Source organism: Triturus cristatus, chromosome 11, assembly GCF_964204655.1.
Source record: "Triturus cristatus chromosome 11, aTriCri1.1, whole genome shotgun sequence".
NCBI classification, from domain to species: Eukaryota; Metazoa; Chordata; class Amphibia; order Caudata; family Salamandridae; genus Triturus; species Triturus cristatus.
In genome coordinates this window covers 426,301,337-426,321,951 of record NC_140594.1, presented here as the reverse complement: position 1 = coordinate 426,321,951, position 20,615 = coordinate 426,301,337, and the positions used below count along the sequence as shown (strand labels likewise).

The following is a 20,615-nucleotide window of genomic DNA, read 5'->3' as shown; positions in this document are numbered from 1 at the left end:
AAGCAGGCACAGCTTCCACCCACCTCCCTTCTTGACTCCGATGCAGCACCAAAGCTCAGATACCCAGCAGCATCTGAGAAGCACAGCGGGATGGCAACCCTCACACCTTCAGCCCTTGATGAGCTGTTAAGAGGTGCTTGAAGGTGACTGAGAGGGAGGGGCTGCAGCTTCAGGCGCAGGGGCATCTATTTAGCTGCAGACAGCCCTGAATGCGTCATGTCTCTGCAATTTAGAGGGGCCTCACACATTCCCTTTCTGCCCAGGGTCCCAAACATACTAGAACCGGCCCTGATTACACCGAGGCAGCACGTGGGTCTCTTCACAGAGCTTAATTACTGTCACTAAATTGTAAGCAATCCTCGGTTCTGCAAACATGCAGTCTATAATGTAATAAAATAAAGAAATGGCACAATCGCACCCACACTGATTAACAAAGTATGGAGGACAATCAGTTACATCAGTTCTCCTTTAAATACTGTACATCACAGTGGGGGATGGCAAACATTTTGGAAAGAGAGCCTGTCGTCTCGTTGTCTTGTCCAGGAGGGGGTGAGGAGCCCTACCCCACCCTGGTGTGGCCAAGATGATACTTGAATACTGCATGCCCACCCCTGTGCCCACCCTGGTGGATCCTGTTCCCCCTCTTGTGATGGCTCCCCCCCCAAGTGATGGCTCCTGTCCTCCCATGTGGTGGCTCCTGCCCCCCCCCCCACCGCCTGTGATGGCTCCTGTCCCCCCCAGTGGGGGATCCTGTCTCTGCCCTGGGTGGCATCTGCCCCAGTCCTGCAATGGCTCCTGCAGCAAGGGTGAAGTTCTTGATGGGCCTCTTCTCAAAAAGGCTCAGCTCAAAATTAATATGAAAAGGTGGACGAGCGAGTAAGTGAAGGGATGGGTGGATGAATTAGTGAAAGGGTGAATGGGTGAATGAAAGATTGAATAGATGGAGAATGAGAGAGGATGGATGGATGGATTGATGAGTGAGTGGAAGGAGTGATGAGAGAAAAGGTAAATAGCTGCATGTATGGGTGGAAGGGTAGCTGGATGGGTAAAAGGGTGGATGGATGAGTGAAAGGTTGGACGAGTGAAAGGATGGATGAGTGAAAAGGTGGATGATGAGTGAGTGGGTGGATGGATGAGTGAAATGATGGATGGATTGATGAATTGATAAGTGCAAGGGTGAATGGATGGACGGATGAGTGAAAGGGTGGATGTAAGGATGGATGAGTGAGTGAAAGGGAGGGTAGATGGACAAAAGGATGAATAGATGAGTGAAGGAGTGAAAGGATAGATGAATGAGAGAAAGGATGGATGAGTGATAGGGTCAATGGATGGATTCAGGAGTGGATGAGTAGATGGATGGGTGGGTGGATGGATGGAAGGAAGGAAGGATGGCTAAGTGAAAGGGTCAATGGAGAGAGAAAGGGAGGATGGATGGATGACTGACTGAAAGGGTGGATGGGTGGGTGGAAGGATGAGTGACTGGGTGGATGGATGAGTAAGTGAAAGGATGTCTAGATGGGTAAAATGGTAAATGGCTGGATGGATGAGTGAATGGATGGATGGGTAGAAGAGTGGATGGATGAGTGTACAGATGGATAGGGTGAAAGGGTGGATGGATGATGGATGGATGAGTGAAAGGATGGATGAAGGGATGGATGAGTGAAATGATAGATGGAAGGATACATGATGGATAGGTTTGCAAATGGTTGTATATGTGGGCTTACTTATATACTATTGCGCGACCTCCTCTGATGTGTCTGTAAAACGTATCTATTGTCCTGAAGTTTTGTCCTGAATTTTGACCTCCTGTCCTGAATTTGTGTCCTGAATTTGGACCCTTTGTCCTGAATTTTTACACTCACCGTCCTGAATTTGCACCAATGCCAGTTGGTCACCCTATCCACATCCTTGCACACAGGGGGAGCCGCAAAACACTTCTGACATACCTTTATCAGACATTATTTGCCTGCGGTTTCTGTGGCATTTCCAAACGCATGGGACGACCATTACAGGCCCGCTTTATCACTATCGAGGCAGGCGGGGTCCCCCAGCAGGCGAAAGTGGCTGCCATTTTTACCGCCACGAAGGAATGTATATTAGTGTTTACTCGAATAAAGGTGGATTCATGACACACGAAATCATGGTCCAAGCCAAGGCGCCCTACGGATGTTTGCTTCTCAAAAACCAATTACTGCTCATGACAAAGAGCGACGGCGAGGCAGAATCGTTTATTCTATTTACGGTGGAGGCAGTGTGCGCGCGCGTGTGTGTGTGTGAGATAGAACTTGATCCACTGGATAAAAGGAGGTCTGCATTTAATGTCTATTTGCAATGTGCTGCGGTGTTTAAATTGTATGGGCTATGTGCTGAGCTGAGTAAGACTGATGCACGTAATGCGTGTGATTTTGTTTTACTTTTATTTAGAAGTTATTAGGATTTTTTTTACTGCCCTAAGATAACCGAGTCTAATTGTTCATATCTGTGTGTGCAAGGGGGTGCTTTCTATCCAAATATTTCTGTGGCATTGTCTCAGAGCGCATTTTTCTTCAGCAATATTGAGAATTTAAAATATGTTTTATTCTTATTCACAAAGGCATTTTGTAGCATAAATAGTAGTACTTCTCTAGATCGCCTTTGCCTTTTTTTTACAAGTCTTTGCTAATACGCCACTATTCACATACATTTCAATAAACTGGGAATAATAAGAAAATATTCATATACAATTAGTACAAATTGAAAGAATTGTGTTCTTTTTGCACTTTTACTAATAGGGAGTTGGAGTACTTAAAACAGAACTCCTATAGTACTACTTCCTGTATTCATAAATGCTTTTGTGAATGGGCACACCTGGGGCTTATTCACAACTGCACTTTTTAGTACATTTAGTAGTACTATGCTTATGCTACTCACATACTACAAAATGCTCTTCCCAAACCTATATGCGGAGACCTCCACCTCTCCTGTCTTTTCTATGCAGAGCTCCCCTTCCTGGTTAAAGAGGTGGAGTGGCTGGAAAATTAGGAATTCTTTCCTCTAAATGGGATGCAGGGCGAAAGTCCTAAAAAAAAGTAGGGGGACTAGCCAAATTAGGCAGTATAACAGAGACATCATGGCACTAGACATCATAGCGCGCAACATCACAGAGCATGACATCACAGAATGTGGCATAACAACCCATGATCTCACAGAAAGTGATATCACAAGAAGTGGCATCAGATCTTAAGACTTCAATCAATCAATCAATCAATCAGGGGGTTTTAAGCGCGCTACTCACCCGTGAGGGTGGTACGTGGGGAAGCAGCTCCGGGTCAGCCAAAGAGTCAGGTCTTGAGGCTGCTCCTGAAGGTGTGCAGGGTGGGGGAGCATCAATCAATCAATCAATCAATCATTTGTAGAGCGCGCTACTCACCCGTGAGGGTCTCAAGGTGCTAAGGGGTGGGGGGGAGCAACTACTAGTTGAACAGCCAGGTCTTGAGCCGTCTCCTGAAGGTCAGCAGGTCTTGGGTCTGACGCAGGTGGACGAGGAGGGTGTTCCACGTCTTGGCGGCGAGGTGGGAGAATGATCTTCCGCCGGTGGTCGTTCGGCAGATGCGTGGGATGGTGGCGAGTGCGAGGTTGGCGGAGCGAAGCTGGCGATTCAGGTGTAGAAGGACAGTCGTTCTTTGAGGTATGCTGGTCCGGCGTTGTGGAGTGCTTTGTGAGCGTGGGTGAGGAGCTTGAAGGTGATCCTCTTGTTGACCGGGAGCCAATGCAGATCTCTCAGGTGGGTGGTGATGTGGCTGTGGCGAGGGAGTCCGAGGATGAGGCGTGCGGAGGCGTTTTGTTTGCGTTGGAGTCTCTTCTGGAGTGCAGCCGTGGTTCCTGCGTAGAGGGCGTTGCCGTAGTCCAGCCTGCTGCTGACGAGTGCTTGGGCGACCGTTCTTCTGGTTTCGGTGGGGATCCATCTGTAGATCTTGCAGAGCATGCGGAGGTCATTGAAGCAGGAGCAGGACACCGTGTTGACTTGCTGGGTCATAGAGAGCGTTGAGTCCAGGATGACCCCCAGGTTGCGTGCGTGGTTGGTGGGTGTCAGGGCAGCTCCCAGCGTGGTCATCCACCAGGAGTCATCCCATGCGGAGGAGGTGGAGCCAAGGATGAGGACCTCCATCTTGTCTGAGTTCAGTTTCAGCCGGCTAGTCTTCATCCACTCTGCGACGGCCTTCATTCCCTCATGGAGGTTGGATTTGATGGTGGCCGGGTCCTTGGTGAGGGAGAGGATCAGATGGGTGTCGTCGGCGTATGAGACGATGTTGAGGTGGTGTGCTCGGACGATGTTGGCAAGCGGTGCCATGTAGATGTTGAAAAGGTTCGGGCTGAGGGATGATCCTTGGGGTACGTCGCAGGTGATCGTGGTGGCTTCGGATCTGAAGGGGAGAGGAGGACATTCTGCCGGTGAGGAAGGAGGTGATCCAGTCCAGGGCTTTGTCTCAGATCCCTGCGTTGTAGAGGCGTGTGAGCAGGGTGTGGTGGCAGACGGTGTCGAAGGCAGCCGAGAGGTCCAGGAGGATGAGGGCTGCGGTTTCGCCGCTGTCCAGTATGGTCCTGATGTCGTCAGTGGCGGTGATGAGGGCGGTTTCGGTGCTGTGTTTGCTGCGGAAGCCGGATTGGGAGGAGTCCAGGACGTTGTTCTCCTCCAGGAAGTGGGTCAGTTGTCTGTTGGCAGTCTTCTCAATGACTTTCTCCGGGAACGTGAGCAGGGAGATGGGTCGGAAGTTCTTAAGGTCCTTTGGGTCCGCCTTGGGTTTCTTGAGAAGGGCGTTGATCTCGGCGTGTTGCCAGCTTTCTGGGAATGTGGTGGTCTCGAAGGAGCAGTTGATGATCTTTCGGAGTTGGGGTGCAATGATGGAGCTTGCCTTGTTGAAGATGTGGTGGGGGCAGGGGTCGGAAGGTTAGCCGGAGTGGATGGTGTTCATGATTTTGATGGTGTCTTCGTCGTTGACGTTGTGCCAGGAGAGTAGAAGGTTGTTGTGCTTGGTGGGTGTAGAGTCGGGGTGATGGCGTCTGTCGTCGGTGTCTGGGTGTCGAAGCTGTTGTGGATGTCTGCGATCTTGCGGTGGAAGAAGGTAGCCAGGGAGTCGCAGAGTTCTTGTGATGGCGGTATGTCATTGGAGCAGGAGCTGGGAGTGGCGAGTTCTTTCACAATGTTGAAGAGCTCTTTTCTGTTGTGTGCGTTGTTGTCGATGCGTTCCTTGAAGGAGGTTCTTTTGGTGGATCAGATGAGTTGGTGGTGTTTGCATCTGATGTTCATGAGGACTGCGTGGTTGTCTGGTATCTGGTCATTGCATAATTGTTTCTCGAGTCTTCTGCAGGTATGCTTGGAGTTCTGGAGGTTGGTGTTGAACCAGATGGCTCTCGTGTCGGTGCGCCTGTTGGAGGGTTTTGGCACAGTCATCGATCCATTGTCTGAAGTTGTTGGCTGCTGCGTTGGTCTCAGAGGACTCGGGTGGAGGGTCTCGGGAGAGTGTGGTGGTGGGCTGGTCTTCAGTGACTTTTTTCCAACTGCGGTGTGGGATACGTTGCTGTTGGTTGTGTGCGGTGTGTTTCTCGAAGGAGAAGTGGATGCAGTGGTGGTTGGTCCAGTGGAGTTCGGTGGTGTGGCTGAAGGTGACATGGTCGCAGGTGGAGAAATTGGGGTCGAGCGTGTGACCGGCGAAGTGGGTGGGTGTCGTGACGAGTTCAGGTCTCCGTGGAGGATGTAGTCTGTGGAGGCGAGGGTGTGAGTGCTGATGAGGTCAGCAATGGATTAGCTGAACTGTGGTCGGGGTCCCAGGGTTCTGTAGACAAGGGTTCCTCTGAGGGTGGTGTTGTGATTGACGTGGATCTGCAAGTGTAGGTGTTCAGCCATGCTGAGGGTGTTTGCGTCGTAGCAGTGATGGATCTTGGGGTGGTCGCTGGGGTCTGGGGGTCTGACGCTGGGCGCGGTCCAGGCACAGATGGGCTTGCCTTAGGTGTGCCTTCGGCGCGCCAGTGGCAGACCAGCTGTGAGCGTCCGCTGCGAGACCGCGCAGCAGTCGCCATATGAAGTGGAAGGGGCGGGAGCAGAGTACGGGAGACGGGAGCGTGCAGGATCGGGGGATGGGGCCGCAGGGGCAGCAGCGGTGGGAAACTGGCACAAAAGGGAGCAGAACAATCAAGGGTTAAATACAGAATACAGTAAAGTAAAAGAATTAAACTAAGAGGACGACAATGCAGGCACACCGGGGGTGGACTGCAGGCAGGGGACTGCGGTGCAGGGACGGGCAGCAGGCTCGAACCCTAACCGTTGCAGAGCTGGGCTGGGAGACTGGAGAGCGGCTGACAGCGACGCTGCTGGGGAGAGTGCTGGCCTTGAACCGAAGGTCAAAGTTTCACATCTGATGTTGACTGGGAGTTCGTTCCAGGTTTTGGCCGTGACATAGGAGAAGGCTCTTCCCCCGGCTCTGGTTCTGCCAATGTGTGGGGTAGTTACAAGGGCAAGCTCGGCAGAGCGGAAGTGTATTTTGGGTGCGTGGAAAGAGATTCTTTAGTTGAGGTATTTGGGTCAGATGTCATGGAGGGATTTGTAGGCGTGGGCGAATTGCTCAATGGTTACTCTCTTCTCGATGGGGAGTAAGTGTAGGTCTCGCAGGTTTTGGGTCATGTGTTCATGTCGTGGGGTGCCTAGGATGAGTCTGGCTGCGGTGTTCTGGATGGTCTGGAGTTTCAGTAGCAGGGATTTGTTGATTCCCACGTAGAGGGCATTTCCAAAGTCCAGTCTGCTGGTGATGAGTGTGTGGGTGACGTTTTTTCTGGCTTCAGGTGGAATCCACTTGAAGGTCTTGCGGAGGATGCGGCGGGAGTTGAAACAGGTGGAGGCGACGGCATTGACCTGGCAAGTCATGTTGAGGGCAGAGTCCAGAATGATGCAGAGGTTCCGGGCGTGGTCTGTTGAGGTTGGTGGGCTTCCGACAGCGGCAGGCCACCAGGAGCTGTCCCACGTGGTGGGGTAGGGTCCGAGGACGAGGCCTCTCTGTCTTTTCCAAGTTCAGTTCTAGGCAGCTGTCGTACATCCAGGCTGCGACGTCCTTCATCCCTTCTTGGAAGGTGAGTCTTGTGTCTTTGGGGGTCTTCGTGAGGGAGAGTATGAGCTGGGTGTCGTCGGCATAGGATACTATGCTGAGCCCATGCTGTCTGACAATGGCGGATAAGGGGACCATGTAGATGTTGAAGAGCATGGGGCTGAGCGATGATCCTTGGGGTACTTTGCAGTTGACCTCTGTGGGTTCGGAGAGGAAGGGGTAGGAGTCTGATCCATTGCGTTCAGCCGGTGAGGAAGGTGTAAATCGAGTCAAGTAGCATGCGGATGTCATCAGTGGGGGGCAAGGAGGGCAGTCTCAGTTCTGTGGTTGCTGCGGAATACGGACTGGGAGGAGTTGAGTATGGTGTTCTCTTCGATGAAGGTGGTCAGTTGTGTGTTGATGACTTTGGCTGTGAAGGAAGGAGAGCGATGGGCCGGTAGTTTTTCAGGTCTGTCAGGTCAGCTGAGGGTTTCTTGAGGAGGGGCTTGACCTTAGCCCGCTTCCAGTCATTGAGAAGATGCCGGATTCGAGAGTGGTGTTGATGGTGTGGCGTAGTTCGGGTGCGATGGCAGCGGCGGCTCTGTGGAAGATGTGAGGCGGGCAGGGGTCCATGGGGGCTCCTGAGTGGGTGCTTTTCATGGTCGCGGTAGTGTCTTCGGTGGTGACCTGTGCCCAGGTAATGGTGGGCTGGCTGTTGTTGCTGGAGGGAAGGGTGGTTTCTGGAGTCTATGTGCTGAAGTTGTCGTAGAGGGCCTTGATTTTTAGGTGGAAAAAGGAGCCGAGTTTGTTGCAGAGGTCCTCGGACGGTGTGATGTCCATGGCTTTGCTGGGGGGCTTGGTGGATGATCCTAAAGCGTTCCTTAGAGTTGGTGGCGTTAGAGCGGATTTTGTTCCTGGTTTTGTTCCTGATGAAGGTCCTCTTGGTGATTCTTATGAGTTGTTGGTATTCTGTCATGGCGTGTTTGTAGGTGGACTGGTCTTCAGTTGTTTTGTTATTTCTCCATCGTTTCTCGAACTGTCTGCATGCGCGTCTAGCTTCTTAAACGTGGGTGGTGAACCAGGCGGCCTTCAGAGTGCGTTGTCTGAGGGGAGCAAGCTTGTCGGCGCAGCTGGAGATCCAGCGGTTTAGTTCCGTGGCTGCAGAGTTGGCGTCAGTCATGGTGGAGGGGTGGTCCTGGGTGAGGGTGGTGTTGAGGTCCTCGTCTGTGACTTTGCTCCATTTCCTTCGTGGCAGGCGAGGGCCGGGCCTGTGCGTGGTGGTGGTGCTGAAGGAGAAGTGTATTCAGTGGTTGTCAGTCCAGAGGGGATGCAAGGTGTGGCTGAATTGGATGTTAGTTCCTCCTGCGAAGATGGGGTCGAGGATGTGTCCGGCCTTGTGGGTGGGGGTGGTGATGAGCTGCTTCAGTCCAAGGTTGGTGAGGTTGTCCAGGAGGGTGGAGGAATCCGAGTCGCTGCGGTTGTCGAGGTGGAAATTCAGGTCTCTGATGAGTATGTAGTCCATAGAGGCGATGACATTGGGTGCAATGAGGTCGGCAATGGCGGGAGTGAAACGAGCGCGGGCCCCGTGGGGTCTGTAGGCAAGTGTGCCGCGGAGCATGGTTCTGGGGCTGGTTTGGATCTGGAAGTGGAGGTGTTCGGCTTCACACATATGTTTAGCAGTACATTTGAGCACATTAAAATCAATAATAAATGAGATTTTGCATTGTTTGTGACCCAAAAGTCTGTCAATCAAGAAAAAGAAGGGGGGGACTAGGAGCTAGTTGAGGTCCAGTACCCGTGCTCCATGTAGTAGTATAAATCCAAGAAGTGGGTAACTGTTCCTATAGCGACACACTTAATGTCCGTAAAGGAAAGAAAGAGACGGGAAGAGGAGAGTCTACGTTCTGTTCTCGCGAATAGAGACAATCACAGATTTTGTCTTTTGTTGCCCTCACACATCCTGAGGGATGTCATGCTTCATCATTGGGCGTTGCTTCTCGTAGGGCCGGCGCTGCAATGCTCTACGGGTCCCCTGATGGGTCTCTTTGGCGGTGATCTTTTTATTACGCCATATGATGGGTGAGGGTGTTAGATGTTATGTGTGGAGGGGTTGTGAAAGGTGGGTGAGTGAGTGAGTGTTTAAAACTGGCTGGGGGATACCTTAAAGGTTTTTTAATAAATTAGCTCCCCTGACAGGCTAAAAAAAAATAGGTTATTGTTATTAGTGCGGTAATAATGTACCTTAGTAAATATCAGGTCGACATGTTTTAAGCCCTACGATGGTCAAAACGATCCTTGGCGCTTCATCAGGACCAAAAAAGTTTAATATTAAATTATGAAACTCAAACGAAATTTGTTAATAAATAACCCCTGTATTAAAAGTGGGAGAGCAGTCCCCCTTTTTTTTGGTGTATATGGTGGCGCCAGCTGATTGTAACCACTCGTTTTGCGACCTAGAAGAATCAAGAAAAGATAAAAAACACACAGACGATACATAGACAGACATGAAAACATAGTTATTTTTTAGTTCTCAAAGATGAGATGATTAATGGCATCTGATCCAAATGATGTACTCTCTTGCCATGCAGGAGAGAGGTGCTGTTCTTGCCAGTTTAGGGTGAAGAATGCGTGCGCTAATATACATCCACTCTGTGCACACACTCACTGTTGTGGGTTAGTGTGCAGTCCTAGAAAGGAGTACAAGCTCACTTGACCAGTTAGCGGTATATACAGTCCTATACATAGATTGTCAGGACGGAGTATTGAACAAATCATGAACCGTTACATTCCATGCATTCTTACCTATTGTTAATGTTCAGTTTGCTCCATAGGCTATCGAATGACCGCCCGTACCATAATGGGCTGTGGTTAGCAATGGAAAAGAGGGAACAAAACCAAACAGTTTTGAGGAGGCTCTACAGAGTGTTGCTACTTTGATGTCAGTTCGGACAGCATAGCCCGGTGGCTGTTGCTGATGGGGAGCCAGAAGTATTTTACGCACAGTTTCTGCAGGATGCGCTATTCTGCAACACCTACCCTCGCATGCGTGCCTGCATATTGGCCTGGGGGTTAGCCGGTCCTAGTAAAGTAGCAATGCGCCTGATACCTGGCGTCGGGTTGGCGCCATCTTCGAGTGTTTCATAATTTGTCTATTGAGGTGTGCATGTAATCTCGAGGTTCAAAGCAAGACATCTTGGAGTGTTACTTTGTGCACGGTGCGAGGTGGAGCTTGCACTCCAGTTTGTCGTATTATAAAAGATAAATATTTATGTGTTCCTGCGCTTGTGTGGGCAGTCGCAGGGGGTGTCATGGGGTATATAGTTGGATTGCTCTTTGGTTGTAGATGTCCAAAGTAATGCAAACCCACATGGCAAATTGAGCAGAATCTTAATCGTTGGCTGTTTAAGTGATCCTATTGGGCGTATAGATTAATAGGGATCAGCCCCTGTCGAATGGACCAGTATATGGAGAGCGCCCAGGCCTCTGAACTAAATGCACGTATGCTATTCCAAGAGTAGTGAAAGGGGCTGATGTGCATTTTATTGTGTATACTGTATCCCACACTGTACGTGGTTAGGGGACCTAATGTATTTCTGGTTGCATGCCGTGGACGATGTGAGATGGAAGACACTGACTCATGTGTTATGGTGTCAAGAAGGCTAATGGGAAGGGGCCGAAGTGTCACGATCTTCCGGTTCTCCTCAGGATCGGGGCGATGCTCAATGGGGTCCCCCTCCCGACCTCCCCACACTCTGATTCTAATATCACAGAGCGTTGCGGTGATCAGGCGAGGGAAGGATAGGGTAGGGTCAGCGTGGGAAGGGACACCTGGAAAACAAAAACAGGTAATTAATAACCTCTCAGACCCTGACTACTCTCAGGTGGTCTCACTAGTTCAGCCTCCTACCTGGCAACATGTGTCCCTGCCAATCGTTCCTCTAGGATACCCAGTCGTATCTCGCAGACTGCGGCACCCGGACCTGTGCCAAAAACCAACAAATAACAGAAGGTTAATTTGGTCCAATCACACCCTCCAGGCGCCCTCCACTCTCCCGTGTCCTCATACGTACCCACTCCTATCCCCCACTCGCATGTAATCCACAACTGAAGAAAGAAGGAAAGAAAACGAGAGAACCCTTTAGTCAAGGTTCTCCTAATAGTCCATGGAGGACCCGTATCACCAGAAAAGCAGGAAAGTTAACACGGTACTCCTCCCTCTAGGGGAATGTCTCGAACTCCTATAACAGGGGGCCCGGCTCCACCTTATTGGCTGCCAGAGGGCCGCTGCCTCAAGGAAAACAAACTAACAAAACAGAACGTTTTTGGCCGGCTCCACCCACATGGCTGCCAGATGGCCGTGAACAGTCTTTATAGAAAAACCCAAGCTCCTGCTACTGTTCGGGCGGCCGTGTTAACTCACACGGCTTACCTGCTGCCAGTAACGGATGTCTGCTTCGGGCAAGGCTCGCGACGATAAGGTGCGCAATCCCGCAGCACCCGGAGCCCCTCTCCTGATGTCTGCTAAGGGTAATGCGAGCGGCGGGGTTGAAGGTGCTCAGAAGGACGCACCCGGAATCACCTCTCCAGCTCTACCCTCCTACGACTCCGGCCGTCTCAGACCGGTTTCCAGTTCTCGGAACACTCTCCCAGTCCCAGAAGAGCTGCTCACCAACACTGCCGTCGGACGCTGACGGCGTCTCTCAGTATCCAGAATCACGAACAACGTCCTAACGCGTTGTTCGTGTTAATAAAGTCTTTCGCCCCGCCCCCTGGGTCCGGGGCAGCTGGGGCGTGTAGTTCCGCTGGGTTCCTCCGCGCAACTACGTAGGCGCCCTGGCTCTCAAATCCTGACAGTACGCCCCCCTCCCCAGCGCCTCCTTGGCCCTGGCTTCCCCGGGTGGCGGGCATGGAACAGACGAGTAGCCCGTGGGGCGTGGACATTGGTGCAGGGTTCCCACGAGTCGTCCTCGGTCGGGTACCCCTTCCAGGAAATCAGGTACCATAGCTTTCCGTGTCTCCATTTGGAGTCCACGATTCGTCTCACTTCGTATTCCAACTGGCCGTCTCGCTCTACGGGCGGCGTGGCTCGGCTTCTGACGTTCCTGGCTGGTTTCAGAAGGCTGCAGTGGAACATGGGATGTATTCTCAAGGATGCCGGTAGTTTCAACTGATAGACCACTGGGTTAATCTTCCGCACCACTGTATAGGGCCCGATGTATCTGGGATGGAATATGCTCCGCCATCGAAAGCGGATGTTCTTGGTGGAGAGCCATACACGATCTCCTACCTGGTAACTCGGTCCTTCTTGCCTGTGGCGATCGGCCCATTTCTTGTACTGCTGCTTGGCCCGCTGCAGATTGACCTGTAGTTTCGAATGGAGTTGCAAGAGACGGGTGACTTGTTCCATCACGGTGGGTTGGTTTTGAATTTCTCTAGGAACGACCACTGGCAAGGTAGAAGCATGAAAGCCGTGGTTGGCTCGGAATGGCGTTTCGTTAATGGAGCTATGCCAGGTGTTGTTGTACGACAGTTCTGCTAACCATAACAACAAAACCCAAGAGTCCTTGGCCTCCTCCGAAAAGCAGCGCAGATATTTTTTCAGTGTCTGATTTACACGCTCGGTCTGCCCATCAGTCTGAGGGTGGAAGCTGGTGGACAGAGCGGCAGTCACCTGAAGAGCCTTGCACCACATGCGCCAGAAGCGGGCCACGAATTGCGGGCCTCTGTCGGAAACAATAACCCTGGGGAGACCATGTAAACGCACCACTTGCGTCAAGAGCAACTGTGCTGTCTGTCCTGCCGTGGGAAGGTTTTTGCAGGGTACAAAATGCCCCATCTTCGTCAGGCTATCCACCACTACTAAAATGGCGTTGAACCCTTGGTCCAGGGGCAGGCCGAGAACGAAGTCCAAGCTTATCGTGTGCCAAGGTTGAGGCGGTGTTGGCAATGGCAGTAGTTGTCCTCTGGCCTTGCCGTGTTCTCCCTTTGCCCGAGCACAGGTCTCACAGTGCGATACCCATCTCTTTACATCTGCGACCATGCCTTCCCACCAGAAATGTCGTTGCACGAGATGGAGGGTCTTCTGGTTTCCTGGGTGCCCTGCTAGTACGGTGTTGTGACACCAGTTGAACGCCTGTACTCTGAGTTCTTGCGTGGGCAGAAACAGCTTGTTATTGTGGAGAGGTATGCCGTGTTTCAAGACCCGACAGGGGTCTTGCTTCGCCCACTGCTGCCACCGCATCATCGAGCGGCTGTTCTTGACCTGGTCCACGAACTTGTCCGCGGTGATCACGCACAGGACCTTCTCAGGATGGACGATAGCTTCCAGATGAGGATGTTGGGTGCCTTCGCTTTCTCCCAGTCTTGACAACGAGTCGGCCTTCTGGTTCTCCGAACCTGGGCGAAACGTGACAACAAACTCGTATTCCGCGAAGAATAACATCCATCTCATCTGTCTCTGCGAGAGGAGTCTTGCGGTCTTCATGTATTGAAGGTTTTTATGATCGGTGAACACGGTGACCGGATGAAGGGCCCCCCATAAATAGTGTCTCCACTCCTGGAAGGCTTTCTTGATTGCCAACAGCTCTTTTTCGGGGACTGAGTAGTTCAGCTCCGCCGGGCTCAGTTTTTTCGACAGAAAAGCCACCGGGTGTAGTTGACCGGTCTGCCTGTCGCGTTGAGACAACACCGCCCCCACCGCGATATTGGAAGCATCAGCCTCGACGATGAAAGGGATATCAGGCTGCGGGTGGCGTAGGATGGGGGCGGAACAGAATGCCTTCTTTAGATGGAGGAAAGCGTCCATGGCTTCTGGGGTCCACAGGAAGACGGCCCCCTTTCTCAACAACCTGGTAATGGGAGAAGCTAGTTGAGAAAAGTGTGAGATGAACCTCCGATAATAGTTGGAGAAGCCCAGAAAACACTGTACATCTCTCACACAGCGTGGCACCGGCCATTCCTGTACCGCTTTCACCTTTCTCTCAGCCATCCGAAACCCCCAGGGACTCAGGATCACTCCCAGGAACTCCACCTCTGTGACCCCAAACTCACACTTGCTAAGCTTGCAGTATAAGTGCTGTTCTTGCAGTCTTTTCAGAATCAGAAGGACGTGGCTCACATGTTGTTCCGGGGAGACAGAGAAGACCAGGATGTCATCGATGTAGACGATGACAAACCTGTCGATGTAATCCTTCAGCACGTCGTTCAAAAAATATTGAAACGCCACCGGGGCGTTACAAAGCCCGAACGGCATCACAAGATATTCGAAAAGGCCGAATCGGGTTTTGAACGCCGTTTTCCATTCATCCCCCTCGCGTACGCGGACCAGATGATAGGCCCCTCGTAAGTCGAGTCGAGTGTAAATGGTGGCCTCCTTCACCTGGTCCAGTAACACGGGGATGAGCGGCAGAGGGTATCTATTCCTGATGGTGTTTTTATTTAACATGCGATAGTCTATGCATGTTCGAAGATCGCCGTTCGCCTTTGCGATAAAGAAAAGAGGAGAAGCTGCCGGTGAGCGAGAGGGGCGGATGAACCCTAGAGCGCAGAAAGTATCTAAATAGTTCCGCAGGTGTCTGGTCTCCGGCTCGGATAAGGCATACACCCGGCAGGTGGGCATAGCCGCCCCATCCACTAAGTCGATTCGACAATCATACTCGCGATGGGGCGGCAGAGTTTCCGCTTCTTTTTCGCAAAATACACCTTGATACCTAACATATTCAGGTGGCAGCTCTACTTCTTTTTCGGCCGCCGTGGCCACCTGCCACATCGGAACTTGGGCAAGCGTGAGGGAGACGGATCTCCTGTCAGTCATACAGTGCTCTGTACATTCTTTGGAAGTGAAACATATGGTTTTCTGCCTCCAATCTATGGCAGGGTTATGCCGACGCAACCATGGCATCCCCAGGATTATCTCGTACTGGGGGGCTTCGATTATTTTCAGGGAGATATTTTCCACGTGGTCCTGGTTCTCGCCTCGGAGCCCCAATACCACCACCTCTGTCTGCTCCGTGATCGGACCGGAGGTCAGTGGTTTCCCATCCACAGCCAACACGGATTCCGGCCTTGTCACCGGGACCCTAACCAACCGCAACCTGTGCACCAGCCCCACATCCATAAAGTTGCCTGTGGCTCCCGAATCAACCATTACGAGCACCTGATGTGTGTCTGAACCGGTCTTAAGGAACATGGGAAGCACTATATGGGATTCTGTCGCGGACGTATCGCCTCCCGCCAGTGACGGTAATCTCCATTCCGTCTCGCGTACCTCGTTTCCTACCGCGTCTGGCTGCGATGCGCCTCTCACAGGGGCGGTTTCCGCGGCGGTAACGGCCACCCTCTTTCCCATGAATCCCGTCGCTCGTTTCTTGGGCTTTAGGGGACACTCCCTCACGTAGTGCCCCTTTTTCCCGCAATACATGCAGAGCCCCTGGACTCTGCGGGTTTCTCTCTCGGTTTTTGACAACGGAGGTCTTACTGCCCCTACTTCCATTGGTTCCAGGCCTGTCTCCCGGGCTACCTGCGGGGGACGGCTGTCCGGCTCCCCTCCTACTCCGGATCTCTCGCCTTTTCTCCGATCACTCCCCCTTACCGACAACCGGTGATCCAGGCGTAGCGTGAGATTAATTAAATCTGTGCAGGTCGTGGGCTGGGGGTCTATCCTCGCCAGCACATCCTTAAGATCCTCTTTCAGCCCTTGATAATACAGAGCCATTCTTTTTTCTTCGGGCCAGGCTGTTTCGACCACCAGCCGGTTGAACGTAGTCATATACGTGACAAGGTCGTTCTTGCCCTGTCGCAACTCCAGTAGTTCACGATCTGCACTTAGCGTGGTAGCCCGGCGGTCGAACACCCTCTCGAATTCCGTTCGGAAGGCGTTCCAATCCGACAGTAGCGGATCATCGTTCCTGACCAGGGGAACCGCCCAGTCGGCGGCATCTCCGGTCAGGTAGGAGATGGCAAAAGCCACCCTCGATAGATTATTGGGAAATGATGCCGGACGACACGAGAAGTGCAGCGTAATCTGGGTTAGGAACGTTTGGATCTTAAAGGGGTCACCCGCATACCGTTCAGGGCTAGCCAAGGGAATGGGCGGAGGGACAGTGACCTGAATTTGGGATGAGCCCGCCATAGCGTCGAAAGGATTCCTAGCTTGTCTATCCACCCTATCCCGCAATGCTGCTGTCTCAGCTCGAGATGCCACCAACTCTTGCTGTATCGCGGCTAAGGCCTGCAGCACTTCCTCGAGGGTCGCCATCTAGGTGAATCGCCCCGACCGGGAGGAGAAATATAACGTGGGTTCGTGATTCTGTCACGATCTTCCGGTTCTCCTCAGGATCGGGGCGATGCTCAATGGGGTCCCCCTCCCGACCTCCCCACACTCTGATTCTAATATCACAGAGCGTTGCGGTGATCAGGCGAGGGAAGGATAGGGTAGGGTCAGCGTGGGAAGGGACACCTGGAAAACAAAAACAGGTAATTAATAACCTCTCAGACCCTGACTACTCTCAGGTGGTCTCACTAGTTCAGCCTCCTACCTGGCAACATGTGTCCCTGCCAATCGTTCCTCTAGGATACCCAGTCGTATCTCGCAGACTGCGGCACCCGGACCTGTGCCAAAAACCAACAAATAACAGAAGGTTAATTTGGTCCAATCACACCCTCCAGGCGCCCTCCACTCTCCCGTGTCCTCATACGTACCCACTCCTATCCCCCACTCGCATGTAATCCACAACTGAAGAAAGAAGGAAAGAAAACGAGAGAACCCTTTAGTCAAGGTTCTCCTAATAGTCCATGGAGGACCCGTATCACCAGAAAAGCAGGAAAGTTAACACGGTACTCCTCCCTCTAGGGGAATGTCTCGAACTCCTATAACAGGGGGCCCGGCTCCACCTTATTGGCTGCCAGAGGGCCGCTGCCTCAAGGAAAACAAACTAACAAAACAGAACGTTTTTGGCCGGCTCCACCCACATGGCTGCCAGATGGCCGTGAACAGTCTTTATAGAAAAACCCAAGCTCCTGCTACTGTTCGGGCGGCCGTGTTAACTCACACGGCTTACCTGCGGCCAGTAACGGATGTCTGCTTCGGGCAAGGCTCGCGACGATAAGGTGCGCAATCCCGCAGCACCCGGAGCCCCTCTCCTGATGTCTGCTAAGGGTAACGCGAGCGGCGGGGTTGAAGGTGCTCAGAAGGACGCACCCGGAATCACCTCTCCAGCTCTACCCTCCTACGACTCCGGCCGTCTCAGACCGGTTTCCAGTTCTCGGAACACTCTCCCAGTCCCAGAAGAGCTGCTCACCAACACTGCCGTCGGACGCTGACGGCGTCTCTCAGTATCCAGAATCACGAACAACGTCCTAACGCGTTGTTCGTGTTAATAAAGTCTTTTGCCCCGCCCCCTGGGTCCGGGGCAGCTGGGGCGTGTAGTTCCGCTGGGTTCCTCCGCGCAACTACGTAGGCGCCCTGGCTCTCAAATCCTGACACCGAAGGCCCAGAGTCATTAATATGGTCTGTCATAATTCGATCCACGGGATATCCTCATTTAATCCCTTTTTGTGAGTTTGGAGAAGATGAACCCATAGTTGTTCACGTCTTAGTAGGGCTGTGGTGTTCCAAGTTGGATTGGCTACTATGATAGTCCACCTAATGTCATCAGCCAAGAGTTTGCTTTCGATAAAGTGACTGCACAATCTGGTTGAGATGCACCTGCAACATATGGTGCTTTTGTGTTCCCAAATCCTGACTTTGGCTGGCCTGGTGGTCATCCCTAGGTATAGGAGTTCACAAGGGCAAGATATAAGGTATACACAGTTTTTGGTGTTACAGTTTGTGTGTTGTCTTTGTTCCCAGGTGAACTTCCCCCGCTGTAGTATCTTGGTGTGTTTTGTGGATGCACATGCGCTGCAGGTTCTGCAAGGGTAATGTCCCATTACTGGTACTGGTGGCAGGTTCCAAAGGGTGTTTGCTCCCGGGTTATTGCGGGGACGTAGTCGTGTGTGTACCAGTTGGTCCCTTATGTTGGTTGTCCCCTTGAAAGCGAACCTGGTTTGTGTTATGTTTAGGGCGTCTGTGTTCAGGATCTCCCAGTTCCTTAGTATGATATGTTTTATCTTGTTGGACAGAGGGGTGAAGGTGGTAACACAGGTCATCACATCTTCCTCTGATTGTACTCTGGTTTCCAGTAGGCCTTCGCGGTTGGTATTGGGTGCTCTCTTCTTGGCTTGCCTTATTACACCATTAGGGTAGTTCCTGTTCTCCAGGCTGGTGGTAAGTGAGGCTGCTTGGTAATCATAATCGGTTAGGGAGCTGCAGTTCCTCCGGAACCTGAGAAATTGGCCATATGGGAGATTTTCTCGTAGGGCCTTCGGGTGGTGACTGTCAAAAGGGAGGAGACTGTTACAATCTGTTTCTTTTTTATAGGTATTAGTGTGTAAGCGTCCCTGTCCGATGGAGATCAGAAGATCCAGAAATGGAAGTCCCTTGTTAGACTGTGATTTCATGATGGATTAAGGTTATAGCAGCGCTGGCCCTACAAGCAGCAACACCCAATGATGAAGCATGACATCCTTCGGGATGTGTGAGGGCAACAAGAGACAAAATCTGTGATTGTCTCTATTTGTGAGAACAGAACTGTGACACAAAAGTAGCGCAACTCGACACAAAATCTGGGCCTCAATTTATACATTTCTTTTTTTAAACTCTGCCACAAAGAAATTTGCAACAAAGAGAAATGTGGCAGTAAATCTGTTCTGCTTAATTGGTTGCACAGTTTGCATTTTAAAATATCTTATGGGGTTAAGGCACCTGCTGCATAGATCTTTGTGTGCCCAGTAAATCTCAGGGAATAATAATAATAATGGTGAAGATAACTCTGGAGGTTAATGCACTTGCTGGCGAGTTCTGTGTTTTCTGCAGTCCCAGTTTTGAATCAAAGTAGAATAGAAGGCTAACATGTCTGCTGCAAAGCACATCATGTGGCACCCAGATGACAGATTTTAATTTTATATAGATGGGTAAATTGGTTACTGCTTTTAACACAGAGATACTTTTGTTACTTGCAGTTCGTAAATTGTAATCCTTCTAATATAGCACAATAGGCTATGAAGGACATGTGGCTCCTGCATCTGGAAACCCTCACTGTCTCATTTAACACATCCTGTACATTGATTTACACACATATGATTTATTGTCAATGTGTAATTCGTATGTGTGATGTACAGCGTTCCAACACCCTGGATTGGGATAAGTAGCACTATAAAAGAAATAAAGAAAAATAGTGGCATTTAAATTATTTGTGTATATACTGGGACAGACCAACACATCTGACATACTTATTGTGCATGCATATCTCTCATATACAGCGCCTGAACAAAGTCAAAAGCATTTCTCTCTTAAAGTACCTGTAAAATATTAACAAGCTGTGAGCCTTTGTTTGCCCTCTCTTGCATTTGCAGGTCGGTGTGAGGTTCCAGATAGTTCCCAGCCAGGATACTCAACAAAAAGCAGGCCTAAAGGCCACTTAACATTAGCCATAATTTTGGGCCCAGCTGGAGCCTGCAATATGAAAGCCCCCTCGCCGTCTGCACTTTGCTGCTCAGAATGAAAGCACACAACCTGCAGACGCTGCTGAATGTTTTCTGGTGTCAGGAAATGACACCGGGAGGAGTTCAGTATATTTCTGTGGGGCGTCCACCCTGTGAAAAAAATGAGTAGATGGCATCTAGCCGCATGTACCCTTGACTTATGCACTGATGGGAGGAGATGAGGGAGCAGTAAGGAGGTATAAGAAGGGATTTAGGGGTGACATGCAAATACAACCACTCACCTACAAAAGAGCAGGTATCCCAAATTGCACTTCGAAAGTTAGTCAAGCCAAAAAGGACCCAGATGTACTCCTGCTCAACCTTGGAGTAAGTTTATTTCCACACAGGGCCAGTTATAAGTACTGCAAAACACTTCCATAGAAAGTAATGGAGGCATGGAATGAAAATTATATTTATGTCGCAGGCCGAGGGATTTACCACTACTTCTGAATGACATACTAGTGAAAACATTAATAATGGAGTCATTCAACTTGTTTGGTATTTTATGTAGAGGGCGATGACAATGTCAGTTTTTTTTATGTTTATACATCATGGGGCAGATTTACAAGCCCCTTGTGCTGCCAGTACGTCACTTTTTGTGACGCACTGGCAGCGCATTTCACTGCACCATATTTATAAGGACAGGGAAAGCCACCTTGCGTGGCTTTTCCTGTCCTTGCAAATACGGCCCCTTTGCACGCAGCACGTTGCGTGAAAGGGGCCTTCCATGGGTGTTGCTGTGGGTGTTCCCACGCAACACCCATGGAACCTGACACATTTCCAGATTTACGAGGATTCGTAAACCTGGAATTGCATCAGGATGCTACGCCACCCTAGGGGAGGCATAGGGAGGCACAACGAGCAGAAATGTTTTCATTTCTCCTTGTTTTTTTTCCTCTTTCAATGTGTGCTGCACTTGGCAAACTATGGGACTTATTTACAAGCCCCTTGTGCCACCGGTGCATCACTTTTAATACG

The 20,615-nt window shown here is 51.1% G+C and overlaps 1 protein-coding gene across 1 annotated transcript in view; it reads right to left on the bottom strand.

Annotated features, from left to right (window-relative positions):
* Positions 1-20,615, bottom strand: part of LOC146784372 (pyroglutamylated RF-amide peptide receptor-like) — a 1,315,107-nt gene that overhangs the window by 271,397 nt on the left and 1,023,095 nt on the right. The window lies entirely within an intron of this gene.